The sequence below is a fragment of the Dromiciops gliroides genome, chromosome 2 (assembly GCF_019393635.1).
Source record: "Dromiciops gliroides isolate mDroGli1 chromosome 2, mDroGli1.pri, whole genome shotgun sequence".
NCBI classification, from domain to species: Eukaryota; Metazoa; Chordata; class Mammalia; order Microbiotheria; family Microbiotheriidae; genus Dromiciops; species Dromiciops gliroides.
The window spans coordinates 153,884,733-153,910,999 of NC_057862.1; the positions used below are offsets into that span (position 1 = coordinate 153,884,733).

Genomic DNA, 26,267 nt, shown 5'->3' on the forward strand with positions numbered 1-26,267 from the left:
GGGAGTCTATGGGGAGGAGAGGAAAGGGGAGGTGGAATGGGATGAATTATATCATATGAAGAGGTGGAAAAAAACCTATTATAATAGAGGGAAAGAAAGGAGGGGGGAACATGGTTTCAACCCTATTCTCAATAGATTTGACTCAAAGAGGGAATAACATATACGTTCATTGGGATAAAGAAACTTAACTCATTCTTTAGGGAAACAAAAGGGGAAGGGAAAGGGGGGGACTGATAGAAGGGAGGACAAAAGCAAGGGAGAAAAGGGTAAAGAAAAGAGAGGGGGGGGTGATAAAAAGGGAGGGCAGATTGGGGGAGGCAGGGGTAAGAAGTAAAACGTCGGTGAGGAGGAATAGGGTGAAAGAAGGGGGGAAAAGTACAAAGGGGGTAAATAGAATGGAGGGGAATAGACAGTCAGTAATAATAACTGTGAATGTGAATGGGATGAACTCTGCTATAAAACGGAAGCGAATTGCAGAGTGGATTAAAAACCAGAACCCTACAATATGCTGTTTACAAGAAACACATTTGAAGCAGAGAGATACACACAGAGTAAAGGTAAAAGGCTGGAGCAGAATATATTATGCCTCAGCTAAAGTAAAAAAGGCAGGGGTAGCAATCCTTATCTCAGACAAAGTGCAGGCAAAAATAGATCTCATTAAAAGAGATAAGGAAGGAAATTACATCTTACTTAAAGGTACTATAGATAATGAAGTAATATCAATATTGAATATGTATGCGCCAAGTGGTATAGCATCCAAGTTCTTAGAGGAGAAGTTAAATGAGTTACAAGAGGAATTAGATAGTAATAATATACTAGTGGGGGATCTGAATCTCCCCCTCTCAGAATTAGATAAATCTAGCCAAAAAATAAATAAGAAAGAAGTGAAAGAGGTGAATAGATTACTAGAAAAGTTAGACATGATAGATGTCTGGAGAAAATTGAATGGGGATAGAAAGGAATATACCTTTTTCTCAGCAGTACATGGCACATTTTCAAAAATTGACCATGTATTAGGGCACAAAAACATAATAGTCAAATGTAGAAAGGCAGAAATAGTAAATGCATCCTTCTCAGATCATGATGCAATAAAAATTACATGTAAGAAAGAGCCAGGGAAAAGTAGAATGAAAATCAATTGGAAACTAAATAATTTCATTCTAAAGAATGAATGGGCCAAACAAGAAATCATAGAAACAATCAATAACTTTATCCAAGAGAATGACAATAATGAGACAACATACCAAAATCTATGGGATGCAGCCAAAGCAGTGCTTAGGGGAAAATTTATAGCTCTAAATGCTTACATGAATAAGAAAGAGAAAGAGGAGATTAATGAATTGGGCATGCAACTTAAAAAGCTAGAAAAAGAACAAATTAGAAATCCCCAATTAGACACTAAATTAGAGATCCTGAAAATTAAAGGAGAAATCAATAAGATTGAAAGCAAAAAAGCTATAGAATTAATCAATAAAACTAAGAGCTGGTTTTATGAAAAAACCAATAAAATAGATAAAATACTGGTTAATTTGATTAAAAAAAAGAAAGAAGAAAACCAAATTACCAGTATCAAAAATGAAAAGGGTGATGTTACCACCAATGAAGTGGAAATTAAAGCAATAATTAGGAAATATTTTGCCCAACTGTATGCCAATAAATTTGACAATCTAAATGAAATGGATGAATATTTAGAAAAATACAAACTGCCCAGGTTAACTGAAGAGGAAATAAAATCCTTAAATAAACCCATATTAGAAAAAGAAATTGAACAAGCTATTAATGAACTCCCTAAGAAAAAATCCCCAGGGCCAGATGGGTTTACGGGTGAATTTTACCAAACATTTAAAGAACAATTAATTCCAATATTATACAAATTTGGAAAAATAGGTGAAGAAGGAGTTCTACCAAATTCGTTTTATGACACAAATATGGTGGTGATACCAAAACCAGGCAAAGCAAAAACAGAGAAAGAAAATTATAGACCAATTTCCCTAATGAATATTGATGCTAAAATCTTAAATAAGATATTAGCAAGGAGATTACAGCAAGTGATCACCAGGATAATACACTATGACCAGGTGGGATTTATACCAGGAATGCAGGGCTGGTTCAACATTAGGAAAACTATTAACATAATCAACCACATCAATAAGAAAACCAACCAAAATCATATGATTATCTCAATAGATGCAGAGAAAGCTTTTGACAAAGTACAGCACCCATTCCTAATAAAAACACTAGAGAGTTTAGGAATAGGGGGAGCTTTCCTTAGAATAATAAACAGTATCTACCTAAAGCCATCAGCAAGTATTATATGCAATGGAGATAAATTAGAGGCCTTCCCAATAAGATCAGGGGTGAAACAGGGATGTCCATTATCACCCCTATTATTTAATATTGTCCTAGAAATGTTAGCTTTAGCTATCAGAGAAGAGAAAGGAATTAAATGAATTAGAATAGGCAAGGAGGAAACAAAACTATCACTCTTTGCAGATGATATGATGGTATACTTAAGGAATCCTCGAGAATCAAGTCAAAAATTACTTGAAACAATTAACAACTTTAGCAAAGTAGCAGGATATAAAATAAATCCACATAAATCATCAGCATTTCTATACATGACCAACAAAGTCCAGCAGCAAGAGATAGAAAGAGAAATTCCATTTAAAGTAACGGTAGGTAATATAAAATACTTGGGAGTCTACTTGCCAAGACAAACCCAGGAACTCTATGAACACAACTACCAAACACTCTTCACACAAATCAAATCAGATCTAAATAATTGGAAAGATATCAATTGCTCATGGATAGGCAGAGCTAATATAGTAAAAATGACAATACTGCCTAAATTAATTTACTTATTCAGTGCCATACCAATCAGGCTACCTAAAAATTATTTTATACAGCTAGAAAAAATAATAACAAAATTCATCTGGAAAAACAAAAAATCAAGAATATCCAGGGAAATAATGAAAAAAAATTCACAGGAAGGTGGGTTAGCGGTACCAAACCTGGAGCTTTACTATAAAGCGGCAGTCATCAAAACTATCTGGTACTGGCTAAAAAATAGAGTGGTAGATCAATGGAATAGGCTAGGCTCAGGAAAGGCAGTAGTAAATGACACTAGTAATGTAGTGTTTGATAAACCCAAAGACTCCAGCTTCTGGGACAGGAACTCCGTATTTGACAAAAACTGCTGGGAAAACTGGAAGATAGTATGGCAGAAATTAGGCTTAGACCAACATCTTACACCTTATACTAAAATAAGGTCAAAATGGATACATGATTTAGACATAAGAGGTGATACCATAGGTAAATTAGGAGAGAAAGGAATAGTGTACCTATCAGATCTTTGGAAAGGAGAACAGTTTTTGACCAAACATGAGATAGAGTATATTATAAAATGCAAAGTGGATGATTTTGATTATATTAAATTAAAAAATTTTTGTACAAACAGAAGCAATGCATCCAAAATTGGAAGGGAGGCAGAAAGCTGGGAAACAATTTTTGAGGCCAGTGCTTCTGATAAAGGCCTCATCTCTAAAATATATGGGGAATTAAATCAAATTTATAAGAATCCAAGTCATTCCCCAATTGAGAAATGGTCAAAGGATATGAACAGGCAGTTTTCTGATGAAGAAACCAAAGCTATCTATTCCCATATGAAAAAATGCTCTAAATCTCTAATGATTAGAGAGATGCAAATTAAAACAACTCTGAGGTACCACCTGACACCTATCAGATTGGCTAAAATGACAAAAAAGGAAGATAATAAATGTTGGAGAGGCTGTGGGAAAATTGGAACACTAATGCATTATTGGTGGAGCTGTGAGCTGATCCAACCATTCTGGAGGGCAATTTGGAATTATGCCCAAAGGGCGATAAAGCTGTACATACCCTTTGACCCAGCAATCCCACTTTTAGGTCTTTTGCCCAAAGAAATCATGGAAGGGGGAAAGGGACCCACATGTACAAAAATATTTATAGCTGCTCTTTATGTGGTAGCAAGGAATTGGAAGTTGAGGGGGTGCCCATCAATTGGGGAATGGCTGGACAAATTGTGGTATATGAATACAATGGAATACTATTGTGCTGTAAGAAATGATGAGCAGGAAGAGTTCAGAGAAACCTGGAGGGTCTTACGTGAGCTGATGATGAGTGAGATGAGCAGAACCAGAAGAACACTGTACACAGTATCATCAACATTGAGTGTTGACCTACTGTGATGGACTATATTCTTCTCACCAATGCAATGGTACAGAAAAGTTCCAGGGAACTCATGATAGAAGAGGATCTCCAAATCCAAGAAAAAAAAAGAAAGAAAGAACTGTGGAGTATAGATGCTGATTGAACCATATTATTTCTTTTGTTTTGGGTGCTGTTGTTTTTTTTTTTCTATTTTGAGGTTTTGCATCACTGCTCTGATTCTTTCTCTTGTAACAGGATTAATGCAGAAATAGGATTGATGTTATTATGTGTATATATATGTGTGTGTATATATATATCTATATGTATATGTATAGAGATATATAGATATAACCTATATCAGATTACCTGCTGTCTAGGGGAGGGGGGAGGGAGGGGAGGGAGGGAGAAAAATCTGAAATTGTAAAGCATGTATAAACAAAAGTTGAGAACTATCTTTACATGTAACGGAAAAAATAAAATATCTCATAAAAAAAATAGCATTACTGTACTTCCTATTGCGTAGTCTCAAAACATCAGTGTTTTCCTTTATTATTCCCTTCCTTCCCTTTCATCTGGTTACATGACCCCTTGTTATCTTGTCTTATCTTTATACATATTGTATCTCCCAGGATAATAGAAATTTCTTGAGGGCACATATTATTTTTCATTATTTATCTTTGTATATCTAATTTCAAGCCAAAGATTTTGTACATGGTAGGTGCTAGAAAACAATATTGTTGACTTAAATTGAATTTCCCTAAACAATCAGTTTCCAAGCTTGAATTATTCTTCTTTCACAATATTTTTCCCTTTATCCCTAATTTACAGTCTCATGGACACTCCCCCAGCTCAGAATCCTCCTTACCTCTTGCCCAAACTACTATAATAGGCTTATGATTAGTTTCCCTGACTCCAGTTTCTGCCCTCTTCAATCTCACATAGCTTCCAAAATAATCTTCATAATGTTTAGGTCTGATCACATGAATCCCCTGCTCAGAATCAGTGCCTTTGTACTGTTTGAATAATACAAGCTCCTTTTTTTTTTTTTTAGTGAGGCAATTGGGGTTAAGTGAATTGCCCACGGTCATACAGCTAGTAAGTGTTAAGTGTCTGAGGCCGCATTTGAACTCAGGTCCTCCTGACTCCAGGGCTGGTGATCTATCCACTGCGCCACCTAGCTGCCCCTAATATAAGTTCCTTAACCTGACATTTGAGACTTTACCCAGTCTGGCTCCAACCTATCTTTCTACCTTTGCTTCATGGCTTTCTTTCTTTCTTTCTTTCTTTCTTTCTTTCTTTCTTTCTTTCTTTCTTTCTTTCTTTCTTTCTTTCTTTCTTTCTTTCTTTCTTTCTTTCCTTCCTTCCTTCCTTCCTTCCTTCCTTCCTTCCTTCCTTCCTTCCTTCCTTCCTTCCTTCCTTCTTCCTTCTTTCCTTCTTCCTTTCTTCCTTTCTTTCCTTCCTTTCTTTCCTTCCTTTCCTTCCTTCCTTTCTTTCCTTCCTTTCCTTCCTTCCTTTCTTTCCTTCCTTTCTTTCCTTCCTTTCTTTCCTTCCTTTCTTTCCTTCCATTCTTTCCTTCCTTTCTTTCTTTCCTTCCTTTCTTTTCTTTCTTTCTTTCTTTTTCTTTCTTTCTTTCTCTCTCTCTCTTTCTTTCTTTTGCAAGGGCAATAAGGGTTAAGTGACTTGCCCAGGGTCACACAGCTAGTAAGTGTCGAGTGTCTAAGGTCACATTTGAACTCAGGTCCTCCTGAATCCAGGGCCGGTGCTTTATCTACTGCGCCACCTAGCTGCCCCTCTACTTTCTTTTATATACACTACCTTCCAGTCAAACTGGACTACTGTGTTGTACTCTCTTCTCATTTACCTATTTCCTGCCAATGTTTCTTTGTGCATCTTCCATATCTGGAATGAACTCATCTTCTGTGTCCCATTTGTGCCTATTAATGCCTTCTTATTCAAGTCCAACTCCCTGTGTAACATTATTTCAATGAAGCTTGTATTAACTAAAACATTTTTAGTATTAAAGGTCTCTTCCAGTTTTAACATTCTCACAGTCAATGATTTAGGAGATTTCCTTCAGAATTTTTGGTACATTATTTTGAATATCTTTTGTTATTGTTGTTGTTCAGTTGTTTTGGTCAAGTCTGATTCCTTGTGGCCCGATTTGGGGTTTTTTGGCAAAGATACTGGAGTGGTTTGCCATTTCCTTCTCTGACTCATTTTATAGATAAGGAACTGAGGCAGAGTTAAGTCACTTGCCCAGAGTTGCACAACTAATAAGTATCTGAGTACAGATTTGAACTCAGGAAGATAAATCTTCCTGACTCATTCCTGCTTCTCTACCTATTTCACCATCTAGCTGTCCTTATACCCTTTGAATATCTTCCATTTGAGTAAATTTCTGTGTTTTGAGTCTAGGTATGACTTTTTGGAAATAGCCAAAGTTGAATTACCAAATTTGATGAGTAAGGTAGGCAACCAAATTGGGGAATATCAGTTTAGCTAAACACACACACACACACACACACACACACACACACACCCCAAACAAATAGAAAATGTGTACCTAAAAAGTCCAAGGGGTAAAATTTCTTTTATGGTTCATAAACCACCTGTGAAGCCCAAAGGAGTTCTAAAAATGTTTTCAGAAATCATAGCTTCTTAAGATGAATGCTTCGAAGGGCATTTGTATATGTAAATTCTGGTCATATTTTTAGCCTCATTTTATTGGCAAGTTTTGGATAGTTCTCCTTCTTCCACTGCAGATTTTAGGCAGTTTTTCCAGATGGACGGGGCTCTGTGGCCCTAACTCCCTCAGTGTGGAAGGATAGCTGTATATTGAACAGATATCTGCAAAGGCACCATTACAACATTCTCCACCAGTGGTTTGTTTGAAGATCTCACATGAGGCTTGAAAGCTGTTTTTCACTTTTGAGTAACTAATTTCAAGGGCCTAAATTGACTTCTCTGCAATCTGTAGCTATTGCCCAGCTTCCAGTTTTGCCTTCTGGGGCCCAGTAGAACAAGTGGAATTCCCCTTCCACCTGACAATCCTTCAAAAAAATGTTTTTCAAGTATCATGTACCCTGTAGTCTTCTCGAAATTTTAACAGTTCTGTCATTCAGTTCTTACATTGTGTAGTTCCAAGCCCCTTCAACTAGCTGATGGGTTTTGCTAGGATGGATGCTGTAGCTTGTTATTGGGAGTGGAGAGGGTCTTGAGATATCATCTAGTCTAATCCTTTTATTTTGTTGATGAGGTCCAGAAAGGCACAATGAATTGCCTAAGAGTGTTCCATAAGTTTTAGAGTCAGAATTAGAATACACAGCCTCTGCCTTCCAATTCTAAGATTTTTCCATTGCAGTTATCAAAGATCTATTCAATTGAGAGAGAGTTGTAGTAAGTAGGGTAGACTGAATAAAATTTGCCTGAGGGCACCAAAATTGTGCTGAAAGTACTTATATTCCAACAGTATAGAAACAATTGAATTTAAGTCCTAGTTCATGAGAAGTGGACAAAACTTGTGTGCTGTGAATTTAGGGGAACTATCTTTTCTTCCTCTTCCGACATTTAAACTAACCTTACAGGTCAAAGACTTGGAGCTTGCAGGGTTGTTTAAATAAAGACAAACTCTTGGTCTGTATATTATTCTGATTCTATCTCAAACTGAGGCCTCTGTTATCTTACACCTCCAGTCCTACCTAGACATTCAGACGTTCTGATAAAATTAACTACTGGAAAATGCCTTTACTCAGGACAGACCTAATCTTGGGAACAGTTTTGATTTGGGCAACACCAACAACAAAGGTTTTCTCAAAGTTAAGATAGTTTCCTCCCCCACTCCCATCACCTTACATCCTGTCCCTATTACTCAATAACTCAAATAAAGTAGCGGAGCAGCCTCTCCTGATAGGTTCCTTTTGTCACCTTCTCTAAGGCTGGGTAAATGTGTGTATTTCCCTTTGTTCTGTGGAGCTGGTAGCCACCTGACAACTTCCCATCAGCTGGGACGTAAAGAAGCCATGGATACTGGTAGAAAGGAAAAAAGAGAGCTTTCCAAGCATGGGGGACAGCCAAAGAAAATGCCAGGAGCCAGAGCTAAGAGATGGAGTGTTTTGTTTGTGGAACAGCCAAGAGGCCAAAGTCATTGGAGGGAAGAAAGCCTGTAGGAGAATAAGTAGACTAGAAAGGTTGGGGGGTGGGGTGGGGTGCGGCTTGGTTAGGAAGGGCTTTGAATACCAAAGAGAGCATTGGGTATTTGATCCTGGAGGAAATAGGGAATCAATGCTCCCCCCCCACCCCGTTTTGGAATGTTTTCCCTCCCCCTCTCCCTTATGGACATCTGTGGCTTCCTTTAAGTCCCAATTAAAATCCTATCTTTTACTAAAAGCCTTCCTCAACCCATCTTCATTCTTGTGCCTTCCCTCTGTTATTTATTTCCTATTTATCCTGTCCATAGCTTGCTTTGTATATATTTGCATCTTGTCTCCCCCATTAGGTTAGAAGCTCCTTGAGGGAAAGAGCTGAATTTTGGTTCTTGTATCCCCAGTGCCTAGCATAGTGCCGAGCGCATAGTAGGCATTTCATTGTCTACTGATTAAGAGAAGATCAGCGTTTCCTAACTCCGGGGTCTGTGAACTTGTTTTTATAATAATAGCTAGCATATATAGCACTTTAAAGTTTGCAAAATACGTCTCATTTGATTCTCACAACAACCCAGTGAAATAGGTAATCCCATTTTCAGCTGAGGAAACTGAGGCCAAGAGCCATTAAGTCGCTTTTCCAAAGTCACATAGCTCTGGTGAATGTCTGTGGCAGGATTCGAGCTCAGGGCTTCCTGACTCCAAGTCTAACACACCAGCTGGTGGTGGCGGTGGTGGTGGTGATGATAGCTAACATTTATACAGCACTCACTAAATCCCAGGCGCTGTGTTAAGTGCTTTACAATGATCCTCACAACAACCCTTGGAAGGAAGTGCTCTTATTATCCTCATTTTTGCAGATAAGGAAACTGATGTAAACAGAGGTGAAGTTACTTGCCTAGGTTCATAAGTGGCAGAGACTGTATTTGAACTCATATCTTCCTGCCTCGATGTTCAGCACTCAATCAACTGCCTATTGATAATTTTATTCAATACGATCGGTTTCCTTTACAATCCTGTGTATTTTATTTCATTCATTTAAAATAATTGTTCTAAGGAGTTCATAGGCTTCACCAGATTACCAAAGGGATCCTTCACACACACACACACACACACACACACACACACACACACACACGCAAAAGGGTTAAGAACTCCTGGGGAAGATGAAAATGTAGGGTTAGAAAAAACCAGGCATCCGTTTCCTCCTCTGTCAAGTCATGGTCCTTTTCAGCTCTGACATTCCCTGATGCTGCAATCTCATCTCAAGGAAGCTCAGGGTGCAAGAAGAAGCAGAGGGGACTGACAGGGGTGGTCACGGTCTCGTAACGAAGAGCCCCAAAGGACCAAGAACGTAGAGTGAGGAGAACACGGAGAGTCATCCGAGAGCCAACCCGGGGCCGGGCTCCCCTGGGAGGCGCCCGGGCAGGGCTATGCAGGCACCCGGGTTGGGGCCAGGGAGGAGCAGAAGCCCGGCAGGTGAGGAGGAGTCTTAGAAGGGGAAGGCGGATAGACAAAGAGCGGGTCGTAGGCCGGGCGGGAAAGAACAATGGCCCCGCTTATTGGCTCCGGGATGGGGCGGGGGTCGGGGATGGGGTGTCCGGGGTAGCGCTTTGTAGAGGGAAGACGGGGGGGTGGAGGGCTGGGGGGGAGAGCAATATCTCATTTTAAGACGCAGAGAAGGCAGCTGTCAGGCTACCCTAGGACGCAGCATACCAGGAGCCTCAGGTGTGTCTACGGCGGCCGAGAAGCTCCAAACCCAAGTTCAACTACCTGACGGGTTTACCCAGCTACAATGGGGTACCTCTCTCCCGCCTCGTATTGTCAACCACCTATCCCCACCCCCTTCCATTTCACCTTCTCGCGAAACCCTATTGGAAGGCGCTGGCACCGCCTCTCCTCTTTTCCAATTGGCGGGAGGAGGTTCCGAGTCCCACCTCCCCTCGCCTCGCCCCCGGTTGGTGAACAAGCCTGTCGTTCCAATTTCCCCGCCTACTCCCGCCGTCTCTGCCCCTTCCCCAGGCCGGGATCTCGCGGGAAGAGCGGCGGCCGCGGTGGTGGCGACTGCTGGGTGGTAGGGCTCGGTCTCTAGGCTGCAGGCGGAACGGGGGAATTTTTGCTCAGCCGGGCGCTTCCTCCCGGAGAAGCCGGAGCGAGCTGCGGCAGCCGCAGGCCTGGGCCGCCCCCTCCTCCTCGCCGGGGCTCCTCGCTGTTCTCGCTCGCTCTCTGAAGAGTCTCAGGTATAGGAGGAGCGGGGGAAGCCGGGGCCGGGGGCGGGCGGAGAAAGGGAGCTGCCGGGGTGAAGGACCGCTCTGTCGCTGACAGCCCTCGAGCCTGCCCGGGCACCCGGGGGCGTGCAGCAGCGCGGGCTCCAGGCTCCGGGCTCCGGGGGCGGTTTAATGGGTCTCAGCTCGGGCTGAAGGCTCCGGGGGTTCCCGCCTGGGCTGTGGGGGAGGCGGGTGCGGAGGGTGCCTGGGCTGCTCGGGGCTGGCTCCCGGGGAAGGAGGTCGGAGGGTCGTGCGGAGCTCCGGGACTTAGGGGCATCCCGTTCCTCGTCCCGGACGGGGGCCACCCCCGCCCCAGGTAAGGGGGACTCGGGGGTCCGGTTGTCGAGGTGTTCTTTCCTCTGCCACCCCCGGGCCGGCGGGGATCCCTGTGAGAGACCCCGGGAGCAGCAGCACTTTGCAGGGGTGCACCCTCGAGGGGTTGGAGCTGAGCCTCCAGCGGGCTCCCGAGGCCAGGTGGTTGAGGCGTGGGGCGCAGCGTCCGGGGCCAAGCTAGCGAGCGCTCTGCAGGGACGGACGCGCACCCGGGCTAGCCTTTAAAATAAATGTCTGGAGGAGGGGTTAGAGAGGAAAAGTCCTGTTCTGCTGGATGATGCTGTTGCATCCCGCAGGTTAAGAGATTTTAAAAGATTTAGAGCCGGCGATCAAAAAAAATAAAGAAAGGGAAAAAAGAGGGAAAGCGTGTTTGGGGAACTTTAAGGATGACTAGAAAGCCATCACTTAAACAGGGAGATTTTCTTTCGAGGTTTTTCTTGACTAATTTAAATGGAAGGCACTCTCGGGAAATTTGCAAAGTGTTCTTTGTGGTGGCTATTCTGACTTAATGTGGAACTAAATAAAACGATTCCTTGATGTTTTCTTTTCTTTTGTTTTTGTTTATTTGGCTCGGTTTAAAGAAGAAATTGCACAGGAGGAAAAATAAGCCCCAGGGTGAAGTATGGCACAACAGAGAATAAATAAAGCATACCCCGCCTCTAATTGGGGCAAAGCTGATGTGAGACCTGCCAAGTCTTACCTGCTTTAGCATTTTTTTTTCCCCTTCGTGGCAGTCGTAAGTGTCACAATTCTGTAGCTCTGGATTTTAGGAAAACTTGAAACGACATCCCAGCTGATTCTAGTCCTTGGAAATTACTTGGTAAGATGAAAGAAATGTGGGAAATGTTTTTAAAAGTGGTCAACAGCAAAAAGCTTGCAGTAATATTCATTACTTTTAAGCCTTATATTCAGCTTTTCCTTGTTATAACCCAGCAATGTCTGAATAGTTTTTATAACTAATATTTAATACCTTTGAGCCTTATATTCAGTTTTCCATTGTTATAACCCAGCAATATCTGAATTTTTTTATAACTATGAAATAGTTATAGGCCATTTCTGCAAATGCTGGGATAACTGAATATGAAGTCAAATTACTGCTTATTCCTAATCCAAACAATGAGAGAGCCTTACTAGAATTTTTAAAAATAAAATCTGCTTTTATGAAAGCAGGAGGAATGTCCGGTAAATAAACTCAAGTAATAGAGTTGCTCAACAAAGTAACTCATGCAGCTTTCAGGTTATTATAAAGTAAACAGATTTAGCTCTTCTGTATCTACAGTACTGCATAATTAATTAATGCTTGTAAGATGCTTGAAAGCCATTAAACTCATCAAAGAAAGGTTGGACTATGTTGAGTGGAATTTATGGGGGCTGGGTTTTGTTTTTTTTTAAGAAGCAAAGTTTTAATTCTTTGAAAAATGGTCATCATAGTGTTATATGTGTGATACTTCAGTTAATGAGAACAACTTATTCCCCCAACATTTGAGAGTAATTTGGAACTTAGTGTACTGTCTTTCCACATGGTGTTGATTTTTGTTTAGTCCCATTGTTGGAATAATAGAAATCCATTAAGGCAGGAATTTAAGTTTTGGGTCTGAGGGCCTCTTAACACTCTTATAAATTATTGAGAACTTCAAAGAACTTTTGCTTTTGTGGAACATGTCTATCAATATTTACCATGTTAAAAATTAAAACATTTCAATGTTATCAGAAAAAGAGTTTTGATCTCAGGTACCCCAGAAATGGTCTTGTGAATTGTCTAAGACTGAGAACTGCTGCTTTAAGGTATCCTATAAATAGTATGAATGATTTCCAATCCATTTTGCATTGTTTTGGGGATTGGTATGTTTTCTGTAGCAACAAAAAGTGTTGTTTTAAAGCCATAAACAAACAGAAAGCTGTACGTTTAGGATCTGAATTTAACCTGAAAATTTATTGTACTGAATGTATATTTCACATTTAAGGAGAAAAATTTTAATGGCTAATTCAATGAATGCCCAATCAAGATTTTGAAATAAACTTTTTAGTTGTAAAACTAATGAGATGAGCAATATTTTAAAGTCTTAGTTAAACCCTGTTACTCCCACTTCGAGGAAAAATTGTGTTTAAAAAGTTTTCTTAAGGGGGGAAATTTCAGTTTCCCTGTTAGAGAATTAATCTTTTAAATATATACATGTGCATTTGATTACTTAGATAAATCTTAGGCCTTCCTTATTTTCTTGGATATTTTAAATTGTTAATTAACAATATTTGGGCTTGAAATGACACTCTTCCAAGAGAAAATTAGGACTTGCATCTCTATTATCTTAATAAAGCAAAGTTTACATGAATAAAATTTGTTCAGTTAAACAATATATGAATCTAACAGTTTTTTAATCTATAAATAAGATATGAAGGGTTTTTTGTTTGTTTGTTTTACTCCAGTTACTAAAGCCTAAAGAAATACCAATATCCTCTGACTCAAAAATAAATAAATAAACAGAAGTGGAGATGAGTGTGGGCTAAGATCAGACTTGAGATTTTCTTGGTAAGGGAAGCCTCATGAGGAAGCACCTTCTTCCAATGGACCTTCTCAGCAACTTAGTCCTAGAGTTGCTTGGTGGGACTGAGCTTTGCTTGGGACCCACAACTGGCATTATCAGAAATTGGGGCTTTAGCCTTAGTCTTCCATTCTTCTAAATGAAGCCTCTACACTGAGCTGCCTTTACAGTTGAACATCATAAGGTAATTCTCATGTTATAAATAGTATGCGGTCTTTATGGGTAGAAAGGTAAACATATGGCAGATGAATAACATTCCCACTTCCTTTTCGACTTGCAGCTTTTTCTTAAGATGAAATTGATTTTGTGTAATTCACTATGACTTAGTGGGAAGGGTGTTGAATTTGCCTTCAGGAAAGTCCTGAATTTGAACCCTGTCTCTGACAATTTCCCAGTTAAACAAACATGGATAAGTTAGTAGAGCCTAGGTTTCCTTATTTATAAAATGAAAATAAAACCTATAGTACTTGTCCTGGTAGGGTTGTTTTGAAGATCAGATAATAGTTTGTATGTAAAATACTTGTCTTGTAAATGTCTACTGCTCTTGTATCCCTTTAAGATTCATCAGGTACTTTCTTTCTGAGGCTAAGTGTGCAGGATTTGAGACTTGGGTGAAAAGAGGCTTGGCCCCTTAGGACCTGGGTGACCTTGGGCAAGTCCCTTCAGCTCTTTGGGCCTTACTGTCTTCATCTGTAAAGGAGGGGCATAGACTAGAGGATTGCTAAGGTCCCCTCCAGCTTTTAGTCATTGATCCTGTGACCAACCCTGGGAAGTAAATGTGATACAGGGATTTTCCCCCATTATCTATAGAACAAGAAGAAAAGACTAAGTGAATTGCTCATAGTAGCACAATTAGTAATTGTTAGACTTGTGATTTGAATCTAAATCTTTCTAACTTCAAGTTGAGTAGTATTTCCCCCCACTATACCCTGCTAACACAAAAAATTCAGTGAGGGGGTAATCTTGGAGGAAGTATGTTGAGTTTGTACTTTGAAGAGCTGTTGGGACATCTGAGTGGAAATCTGAAGGAAGTAGAGATAGGATACTGGATCTTAGAGAGGAGTATGGGGCTGGTGAGGTAGATGTGGAGTGAACTTGATAAGGGAAAGAATATAACTGGAGAGGGGAATTTAGGGGCATACCTATAATTACTGTTATTGTTAATAACATTTGTAGGATACTTTAAGGTTTATTTTTTGTTGTTGAGTCATGTCCAACTCTTAGTGACCCCTTTTTTGAGTTTTCTCGGCAGAGATACTGGAGTGGTTTGCCATTTCCTTCTCCAGCTCATTTTCGACAGATAAGGATACTGAGGCAAACCAGGGTTAAGTGACAAACAGGTCACACAGCTAGTAAGTTTCTGAGACTTCTTTTCAGTCTTCCCATCAGTTTTTGTTAAATAGTGAGTTCTTAACCCAGTATCTGGGGGGTTTGATTTGGTCAAATACTAACTAGGCTACTATGTTCTTTTGTTTCATTGCTTAACTTCTCTATTTTTTCACCATTGCAAAATCATTTTGATGATGATTGACTATCTCATAGTGAAGTTTGGTCTGCGGTACTGCTAGACTTCTTGCTCTTCCAGGTGAATTGTCATTTTTTTTAGATCTATAAAATAATCCTTCAGTAATATGATTAAGAGCAAATTAATTTAGATAGCATTGTCTTTTTTATTTACTTGGCCTATCTGTGGTCTTTTAGCCTTCTTCCAGTTACTTTTGGTCTGGATTTCCTTAAGAGAAGTTTGTACATCTTCCCTAAGTGTTGTCACAGTTAATAAGTTTGTTATCTAATTCGTTTCAGTAGTTTTAAATGCTTCATCTGTTTTGCCATGTTGTAAACTTTTCAAGTCATTGGTTAATAAAAATTAAATGAAGATGATTTTTAAAAGCCATTTGAAAGAAGTAAAGTGTATTTATGCTGTCCTAAAGTGAAAGTCACAAGGAAGAACTCCTTTCACTGGAACAAAGGTCATGTTATAGATTTAAAATGTCCAAAACATTAGCTGAGTTGTGGTAGAAAGTTCACTAACCTGCTGTGTGGGGAGAGCTGTCTCTGATATGGTATTGGACATTAGATTACAGGGCCAAAAATTAAAAAGGACCTAAAAATGATTGGTATCTGGCCAATGGCCCAGAAAGAAGAAAAGCAGGGTCTGGCAGCATTGGCAGTAATTTTCTATAAGACAAGTGGCCTTAGCTCTTTTTATTATTGAATCGATTCTTTGACAATTGCACTTCTGTTTATAATACTGATTCAACAGTGCTGCTTCAATAAGAAAAGCCAAATTTTTGAAAATGAGTACTATTTTGTGGAAACATCTGAAATATCAGAGAATGTTTAACAGCAACAGGGAGTAGGGGGTTGGGAGGTTGGGAGGGAAGAAAGTTTAAGGAAAAAGATAAAAGGTGAAAATCAAATTTTTTTTGTGCTATGTCCAAATGGCTTCAACCATCAGCTTATAGCTTCTCAGTGAAGTCATGGAAATCATACCAAAATCATTAACACAATGAAAATCTGTGCTTGAACAATCGAAAATAAAATTAAAGGGGCTTCTCCTGTCTTTCATCCTCTCCCAAATAAAAATGTGACAGTATAAGAGATGAAAACGTGACTCTTTTATGTACTGTGCCTTTGTAAAATAAATTTGTTTTTCTTTAAGGTATGGTAGATATTCAGTTCTTTTTCTTTTATATAGCCTGTTACAAAGATCTGGGTTTTTCTTTTTTCCTTCTTTTTCTGTTTTTCCCCCTTTAATAAAGGTCTTTTAGAACATGACTTGAACAGCGCTGGAATATGATGTAGATTTGAGCAACAAGGATCAGAGATTATTTATATGCTTTGGATCTTTAATACTTTTAGAAAAGTATTTTGAGTTTTCTCTTAAGCCTTTATATCATCAGAAACACCATTTTGAGGTTGCCGTAGGTTTCTTTCATCCTATTTAATATTCTTTTTCAGAATATTTTCTTGAGAGTATTGCTTATTCAGATTCATCATATGTTACTAACTTGAATATTTTTACTGCCAACAGAGATTAGGTTTTTTTGTTGTTTTTGTTATTAACCAAATTATCTGGAATATCTAGAGAAGTATTGTGACATAGTAGACAGAGCCTACCTCAAAGCCAAGAACCTTGGGCCTGTCACTTGACTACTTAGTGCTCTGGGCAGCAATCTGAGACTACTCAGAGAAGGTTGCAGAGATAGTTCTAGTCTGCGTTGGTGAGGAGAATTTCCTCACCTGGGAGTTCCCATACCAGTGAAAATCACAGATCCAAGCTTTATCCTGTTGGCAGTACAAAAACATACTGTCAGACGTCTCCATGTTTTAAGAACCATTTGGATTTCCTGAAGCTGAGAACCCTTGTCAGACTTAGATTCTCAGAGTAATTCACCAGTGGCCATTCTTTTAACCTTACTACACGTCCCTGGTGTTTGGACCTCTGACCTGGGCTCTGGCTCTTTGATTGTGGTGTGAGTCCATATTTTGATCTCAGTCTCCTTGATCAGTTTTCAGTATTAGGCTTTATCCTCATCTCACCTCTTTTTGTGTCCAGCGGCATGCTTCTGGATTTTATCAATAGTCTTTTCTTTGGCTTATCATTCCGCAGTGTTTGCAGTTGTGGCATCCTCCTGACCAGCAGCCCACCCAGAAGTCATTCTCTGCCTGGGCTCTGCTTTGATTCCCCATCCTTGGCATCACAGTGGGATCCCTAAAACCTTCACTTGAATGTTACATAGCTCATTAGCTCCCTGTATCTTTTCTTGTTTTTCAGCTGCCCTCTAGTGGCTCCATCTATCACTGCCCCACATACCACTAATGTTTAATTTAAATCACTAAAGTAACCAATTAACTCAGTATAATAGCAGCAATCCACATTTATTTAATATTTTAAATGTTGCTTGTGGGCCAGTAGCACTTGCTCCTCAGAGACTTTGGTTCCTTTTTTGTGGGGAGGGAATTTTTTTTTTTTTTTTTTGGTAAGTGTACACCTTGTGGTTTGAAACTCCGACTATGATAGTCGGAACTTTAAAATTCAACTGGGGGTCCAGATATTCAGTTACTATTTAACTAACAGAAACCTAGGTGTATAATATAATCAGAAAAAGCATTATGTGGAACAGAAATGGAATTCCCCGCCGGCCCCCCCCTCCTTCCCCGCCATTCTGAGCCACCATTCCTCCATATTAATCTATTTCCATTTTCTTCTTGTTGGGAAGAAAACATCCCCCCTGGGTCCCCCGCTCTCCAGGTTCCCACCTAGAAACTGGTATCCCAGCCATGAGCCCTGTCACTTAGAACTCTTGAAAGTCAGCCTGGTGTGTTTGCAGTTGTGGCATCCTTCTGACCACCAACCCACCCAGAAGTCATTCTGTATCTGTGTTCTACTTTTCTATCCATCCTTGCCCTGCCATCCCCTCTGTTGTGGTCCTAGGCCACTCCATGGACCTCTTGTCATTTCTGCCCTGTGGCCTTCACTATCATGGTATCCGTTCACTGATGGCATAGTATCCTGTGGGAACTTGAAGTTTTGGCCCCCTGCTTTTAGGGGAGTGGTGCCTCAAGGAAGATAAGAGTATTATCCTTGCTTGCTGTCCCATTTCTTGGGAAATAGGGGCTTCTCCTTAGACCTGGAGGTGCCCCTTTAGAGTGTGAGCTCCTTGTAGTCAGGGACTTTTTCCTTTCCTTGTACCCCCAGCCTTTAAAGGCACAGTACCTGGTACATAGTAGGCCTTTAATAACATTGACTGACCCTTTTATGTCAAGTCTACAAAAGTTTGTTGTGTTCTGGCAACAATCCATAGCAACATTCTTTTGCTGTAACTTTTTTTGTTTCTATTTCTTAGAATGTTAGAACTAGGAAGGTAACTGGGGATCTTGCTATAGTGTGGTTCTCCCTGTTTTTGCAGGTGAGGAAACTGAGGCTAAGAGAGAAAAAAGGAGTTGACTAAGGTTTCACCAACTAATAAGTAGTTTTTGAATTGGCATTAGAACTCAAACTTCCTAATATTTCCATGTTCTTTCCACCATATAATGCTGCTTTATTGGAGCTGGCCAATATAATATGTATTGTATATAGTGCAGTCCCTTGACACGAGTGGAGGTTAAAAGTGCAGAACCCCTGCGAATGTGAAAAACTGAATAACTCTAGGCCCCACTCCAAACCTTTATTTTTAATAATTCTGATCATATTTATTTAGCACACAAACCAAGTAAAACAACATACTGTACCCATCAAAAAGTTGCAGTTTCGGGGCGGCTAGGTGGCGCAGTGGATTAAGCACCGGCCCTGGATTCAGGAGGACCTGAGTTCAAATCCGGCCTCAGACACTTGACACTTACTACCTGTGTGACCCTGGGCAAGTCACTTAACCCCCATTGCCCCGCAAAACAAAACAAAACAAAAAGTTGCAGTTTTTGTGGAAGAGAGATTAATATCTCCCACACTGTGCAGAGTCTTTGCAGCCACAGGTGTAGCTGTAGCAAATGCTTCATGGATTTTGTCTCCCATGAAAAGCACAAGATACAAGGATCTCTATGGGAGAAAATCATGAGACTGAGTGGATAGTAGAGAGAAGAGGAGCCAAACCCAAAGAGAGTGCCGAGCTCATAGCTCTTTGTACACTGAAACTTTTATTTAGCAAAATTTAACTATTTATGATCTTTATGTATACTTAAGTAAATGTTAAAATAGATTAATAACATACAGTATTTATGTATTTATCACTTGCTGAATTTTGTTTACTTTACAGCTGTCCAAAAATTCCCATTTGGTTATTGATGGCCAAGCCATGAATGTGAAACCGGCAAATGTTGAAGGATGACGATAATACAGACATATGACCTGCATTATATATCCAGGAACTGAAAGGAACCTCAGAGGCCTTTTAGTTCAGCTGCCACATTTTACAAATGAGGAAGCTGAGGCCAAACAAGATGAAGGGATTTGTTCAAGGTCACATAGCAAACAGTGGAGGTAGATTTTGAACCCAGATCCTCTGACTCCAGAGTCTGTGCTTTATTCGAACCAACAAAAAACCAAGTTCACTTCTCCAAAGGAAACAGGAATTTAATTAGTTCTTGTTTTGGAAATGCCACAGACTGTATTTGGAGTCCTTCTGAAATATGATGGCATAAGTATCCTCCTTAAAGTAAAATGTTTTCCTTTCATGTGGTAGTCTCCCCCACATCTTCTAAAAAAAAAACAGTCAGTATAAAAAGATGAAACTTAAGAGGTTATTGGCTTCCAAGTGACTCGAGTGTTTAAGAATGATCAGACTGTTCTCTTCACAAAAGGATTTCAAAAGGGAGAACTGAGTACGTTCTCTGTGTGAGGGATGTCCAGTGTAGATGGACTTGGGAAAATGAAGGATGGGGACCGGCTTGGTGGTCCAGTTTCACTGAAGTATGCAAAAGTGGAATGTGAAATAAGTCTAGAAAGGTAGTTGGAGCAAGGTAGTATAGGGCCTTATATTTAAGTCAGAATAAAATGTTTGCATTTTCCCCCTAAAGGCAAATAGGGATATCTAAAGGGTTTTGAACTGAGAACTAGTCAGACCTGTGCTTTGGGAAGATGATTTTGGAAGTCATCAGAGAGGACAAATTAGAAAGTGGGAGAGACCCTACAGAGAAAATAAATTAACGTGGGCCTTAGAGGGATACTCAGACTTATATGGTGGGTGAAGGATAGTGAGCCATTTTAGGTTTCTGGGTTTAGAAAGATGATGGAAAGGAACATTAAAAAGGGGGGGAGGGAACTAATGAAATTTGCCTTAAGGAGCTTTCAGTTTTTCCATAATCTGGCATTCACCTTTCCAGAATTTTCTCATGCTAGCTTCCTATAATGCTGTTGCCATCTCTTTGTCTTGTAATCTTATACTTCACTTACCTTTCTGTTGTCTTTTTCTCAGAAAATTTCCTGTGCCTGGTATTCTTTTCCTCCTCACCTCTGCAGACTGTTACTCATCCTTAAAGAAAAAAGACCCCAAACCAAAACCTACTTCACTTATCACTTCTTCCTTGTTTTCCTGTCAGAGTTGGTAGGGACCTTAGTTACCTTGTCCAAATCCCTTGTTTTACAAACAAGAGAAGTGAGATTGAGAGACAAGGGATTTTGTCTGAAGTCCTACATCTGGGTGGTAGCAGAGTTGGGACCACAATTCAGATGTCTACCTCAGTGACTGTGGGTAAGTCACCTCACCCCCTGAGGATTAGTTTCTTCATCTGTGAAATGAACGGGTGGAACTAGATGAATTTTAAGGCCTTTTCCAGCTCTAAACCCTTATTCTCATACCCAGTCTAGTTGTTTTCTTCTTACACAGTAAGAAATCATTGTAAAGTTCCGAATAATAGAATGATGTGGTAAATGGGCACAGAAGTATCATTTTAAAAATCTACATTAAAATTTTAAATTAATTTTTTATATCATTTGCAAAGTATGACATTGAAAGTTTAGTGTATAAACAATATTGAATTTTATTTTCTTTAGCCCATGAACTATAGAGATCAATTAAACTAAATGACTTTTCAGCTATCAGAGTAATGTGGATGTGGCAAAAAGCTGTTCTTTATAGAACTCATTTAAGATTGAAGCAAACACATTTTATTACATCAAAGGCGGCCTATAGGTTTTCTAATTACATAAACTCATCTAACTTATGTGAAGACATGCCTTGAGGCAGGAGGGGGATGTATTAGATGTATTATGCTATGTACGGATGTATTACCATAATATTTAAGGATGTATCATATTATATAAGGTAACTTTAGACATTTGAATTTGATCCTATAAAGGCAAAAATATATAATATTATAGTCTTTGCCTCTACTCTTCTGTTCTTTCCTTTTTTCATCTTCACTATCGTACATTCCCCCATTAAGAATAAGGGAAACCGGGGGCGGCTAGATAGCACAATGGATAAAGCACCGGCCCTGGATTCAGGAGTACCTGAGTTCAAATCCGGCCTCAGACACTTGACACTTACTAGCTGTGTGACCCTGGGCAAATCACTTAATCCCCATTGCCCCGCAAAAACAAACAAACAAACAAACAAAAAGAATAAGGGAAACCCCCCTTCCCCCCCCCCAAAAAAAAAAGTTTTCCTTAAAACATCCTATGTCCTGCTTCATGGTATATATAGGCAATAATAGAGTTTGGGCGGTCATGGAATTTAGAGATAGAAAGCACCTTAGAAATTGTCTCATCACACCTTCTCATTTTATAGGTGCCCAGAAAAAGATCAAAGTGATATGCCAAAGGTCACCCCAGTAGTGGGGCTGAGAACAAACATGCTTCTTCTACAATATATGCTACATCCTCCCTGCCCAGCCCCTTAATTCAGGCCCCCATCCCCTCTTGCCCGGCCCATTGCAATAGCCTCCTCCCAGTTGGTCTCCTTTCCTGCCATCTTTCTCTCTAATCTGTCTTCCATCCAACTGCCAAGTTAACATTCCTGAAGAACTGACCATGTTACTCTCCTGCTCGAGAAACTCCTGTGGTTCCTCATTGCAATTTATCCAAAGATTCTAGAAAACTTTAGAATTTTGCTAAGTGACCAAGTGACCAAGATAGCCATTCCTTTGATCTAATAATCCTACTGCTAAGTAGGTTAGGTGGTCAGGGTGTGGGTGTGTGTGTGTGTGTGTGTGTGTGTGTGTGTGTGTGTGTAGATTCTCTACCCCCTTTCCCTCCTCTCTTCCCTAGCCCCTTCTCTCTCCATCCCTCTTTTCTTCCCTCCCTTCCATAACTGAAAACAACACGAGTGTTCATCAGTTGAGTAATGGCTAAACATATTGTGGTATATAAATGTTATGAACTACGAACCATTGCTGTTCTAGAAGTCTACTAGAATTGTAGGTAGAGTTATCAAAAGAAGTGCAGCAGAGCTCTCACCCATAGCTCTTCCACACAAATCTAAAAAAATGCACCAGGCTAAGTACTGATTGGAAATCTAAGAGAACATCATGATGAGTCATTTTTTCCAACCTAGAGCACCATAGGGAGACAGATAGGTCTCTGGGACCCTGGGAACCAGGTCAGCCCTAGGATTACCTGATTTAGCAACCACCTTCTTAAAGGAGCAGAGAGCTTGAAATAAAATATTACAGAAGTCAAGGCATATAGACTAACAACCAAGACTAATTTGCCCAGCCAAATTTAGTATAATCTATTGCTGGGTGAGGAGGTACTCTTTACTGAAATAGAGAATTTTAAAATAGTCTTGATGAAGAGCAGAACTGTGTAGAAACTTTGAAATTCAAACACAGGAGTCAAGAGAAACAACAAAATTAAGATGACCAAGTAATTAGGGACTAAGCAAGGATAAGCTGTTTACATTTTAATATGGGGAAATGATACAAGTGTCCCCTTAGAATTCTGCATCAGAGATCACAGGGGAGTCTAATTAACAGGACCCTGTAGGGGTTCTGCTGGTTTGATGATTTTATTGGAATGGAAAGCCAATATCTCCCACTGCATCTGGGGCCATCTCCAGTCATCCTGATCTTGCCACTGGACCCTGGACCCAGATGACTCCAGAGTTGAGAGTAAGGCTGATGACTTTGCACAGCCCTCCCTCACTTAAATCTAATTCACTGCAAGTTATGACATCTCTTGTGGTCCTCTTCAAGAATGGAGGACAAACAACAAGAAGAAGAATGGAAAGAGACAGGAAGAGGGATGCATTAGAAGGAAGGAAGGGACATGAAGGATGGGGAAAATTATCTCATAAATTATTTCATATAATTGCGGTGGGAAGTAGAAGACTAAAGGAGGAAGGGATGAAAGGAACTTTCATTCTTATCTGAATGAAGCCTTAATTGAAGAGGGAAGAATACACACAAACAGACACACACAGAGTTTGGTATAGGTGGGAAAGGGGAAAAGGGACATGTGTTAGAGGAAGGTAGATTAAGGGAAGCATTAGGGGGCAGTTAGGTGGCACAGTGGATAAAACACCAGCCCTGGATTCAGGAGAACCTGAGTTCAAATCCGGCCTCAGACACTTGATATTTGTTAACTGTGTGACCTTGGGCAAGTCACTTAACCCTTATTTCCCTGCAAAAAACCCCCAAAAAACAAAAAAAAGGGAAGCATTAGTTCTATGCAAAGCAAACTAAGGAGGGCAGGTCTTGGGGGGGGGTGAGGATTTGACCAATGTTTTTTGCTTGACTATACATTTTTGCATTAAGGAATTTTTCTTTTTTTCTCAAGTGACAAGGTGGGAGGAGAAAAGAAAAATGGCTTTTTGTTAATTGGAAAAAAAAAAAGAGCATTAATCTAGCTATAACACAGAAATCCAAAGAAGAAAGTCTTATATGTACAAAAATAAGGGTTTTTTGTGGTGACAACTGGAAATTGAAGGAATACCTATCACTTGGGGAATGATCAAACAAATTGTGATTTATGAATGTAATGAAATATAATTGTGCTGTTAAGAAATCAGGAAAAAAAGATAATTTCAAAGTGGCATGGAAAGAGTTGTATGAACTGATTCATAGCGAAGTGAGCAGAATGAGAACAATTTATACTATAACTTCAATATTATAAAAACAATTTTGAAAGCTGTAAGAACCCTGATGGCAATGACTATCCATAATTCCAGAGGATTAGTGGTGAAACATGCTATTCCCTCCAGACAGAGAGGTGATGGACTTAGAGTGAAGAATGAGATATATTTTTGGACACAGCCAATGAAGAAATTTATTTTATTTTACTATACATATTACAATAATTTGTTTTCATTTTTCTTTTTGAAATGAGATAGAGGTGGGGTAAATAAGTCAAATTTTTATTCATTTTTTAAAACTAAAATTTAATTTTAAAACTCTTGAAACTTATTTTTTAGTTATTAATATTCTCTTAAGAACCAAAATTAAAAAAAAATATTAACTGTTCCTTGATTTCCCTATACCCTTTGAACACTGTTGACTACCTTCTTTCTTGATATTTTCTCTCCCTCAACTTTCTTGACTTTGACTTTCTTCTAGTGTTCTCCCTATCTCATTGATTGCTGCTTCTTTTGTTCATCTTCTTCCCCTTCAATGTGGGCGGCCTTCCAGGCTGTCCTTGGTCTCTCTTATTTTTATGCTCCCTCCTTTGGCATATTCATCCATTCCCAAACTTTCAGTTGTAAACTCTTTACAAATGATTCTCAGATAGCATCTTCATAGCACTTTCAGGTGATGTACTTTATAAGTATATGGATAGATATAGATTAGCCATTTAATTCTCACAGCAATCTTGGTATGTGTATATGTATGTATGTATGTGCATGTGTGTCCAGCCAGCCCCTCTTCCCTCTCCAGAGCCCAGTTGTTTGCTTTATCTCTTCACTTAGCAATACTTCAGCTGTAATCTAATCCAGACTGAACTCAGTACCCTCTCCCTAATTTTCCTGAACCTGTTCATCTTCCCACCCTTCTCATCAGCCAGGCTCCAAGGCCCTGTTTGTTTCTTATCCCTATCAGCCCTGTCTCCACAGTATTGTAAAAATAGCTTCCTTGTAGTTATCTCTGCCACTCCTATTGCTACCACTCTGGGTCAGGTCATTATTACTTCTCACCTGGACTGTTATAATAGATCTTTAGTCTCCCTACTTGAAGTGTCTTTGCTCTCAGATCCATTCTTCACACTGCTACCAATTCAGTCTTCATAAAGCTCCTCACAATTTGATTCACAAACATTTATTAAACATTTGGGGGCAAAGCATTGTTCTAGCTACAGGCAGAGATACAGATTTTAGATAAGACAGACTTAGTGCATTTTGGCTACATACACAAATACTATTTTCACAAAAATGTGTTTTAAATGCCAAGTGAGGATAGAGGAAAATAAAATCATTCTCAGTTGTGGGGCTTAGGGAAGGTTTCCTGGAGAAGTGGCATTTGAGTTTGCTCTTAAAAGATAGGTCAAAATTTAACAGTGAAGGGAGAAAAATGGCATGAGCGTATTTGAGTAACAACATAAAGGGCATAGAAGAAAACATTAAATAAGGTTGGAGAGGTAGGTAGAGTAATGCCAGAAAGTGCAGGGCCTTGAATGCCAAGCAAATGAGTTTGAACTTCAATTGATGAGTAGAAAATTCATTGAATGATTTTTATCAGATAATGGACAGGGCCTGATTTGTGCATAAAGAGTATGTCTGGCAGCAGTCTAGAAGAGGGAGACAGATAGACCTTGGGCTATTTGAGTAGGACAGATAGGAACTAGGGTGGTGGTAGTAGAGTTGGAAAAGATAGCACACAGCTTACTAGAGGTTTTTTTAAAGCTTTTTGTGGGATGAAACTATGAAAGAGTTGTTTGTGGGGAAGTGATTATGTCAAAGTGAAATGTATCAAGAAAAGGCAGAAAGAGATTGCAGGAAGATCAAAAGGACTTTGGTAACTGGATATGAGAGGTGAATGAGAGAAGAATTCAGGATAATACAGTTTCAGACATGAGAGGCTAGTGCCATTGACAGATATACATACTGCAGTCCGAATGAGAAGCAGGAGTTTGGGGAAGTAGATGCATATGAAAAAGATCTGTCTCTTTTGCAATCTCACATACCACTTGGTTTGACTCTCCTCTTCACTTTATTTTATTTCAACTTGTATGATGTTTATTTATAGATTTGTTTTATCCCCACTATTGGGTTGTAAATACTTTTGTAATAGGAAACATCTTATTTTGTGTTTTTACCATAAACACTTAACACAGTACATTGTGCTAAGGAGCTGCTAGGTGCACTGGACCTGGAGTCAGGAACACCTGAGTTCAAATCAGACACATACTAGCTTTGTGACTCAGGGCAAGT

The 26,267-nt window shown here is 39.6% G+C and overlaps 1 protein-coding gene across 2 annotated transcripts in view; it reads left to right on the forward strand.

Annotated features, from left to right (window-relative positions):
* The first annotated feature begins 9,522 nt into the window (after window positions 1-9,522).
* GLCE (glucuronic acid epimerase) overlaps window positions 9,523-26,267 on the forward strand; it is a 146,710-nt gene continuing 129,965 nt past the window's right edge. Inside the window, exon 1 of one of the 2 annotated variants that reach the window (XM_043984621.1) lies at window positions 9,523-9,806. The gene's annotated coding sequence lies outside the window, so the exon portion shown is untranslated. Of the gene's footprint in view, window positions 9,807-10,334; window positions 10,568-26,267 lie in introns of those variants that run through there. The other variant, XM_043984620.1, reaches the window with a different exon arrangement.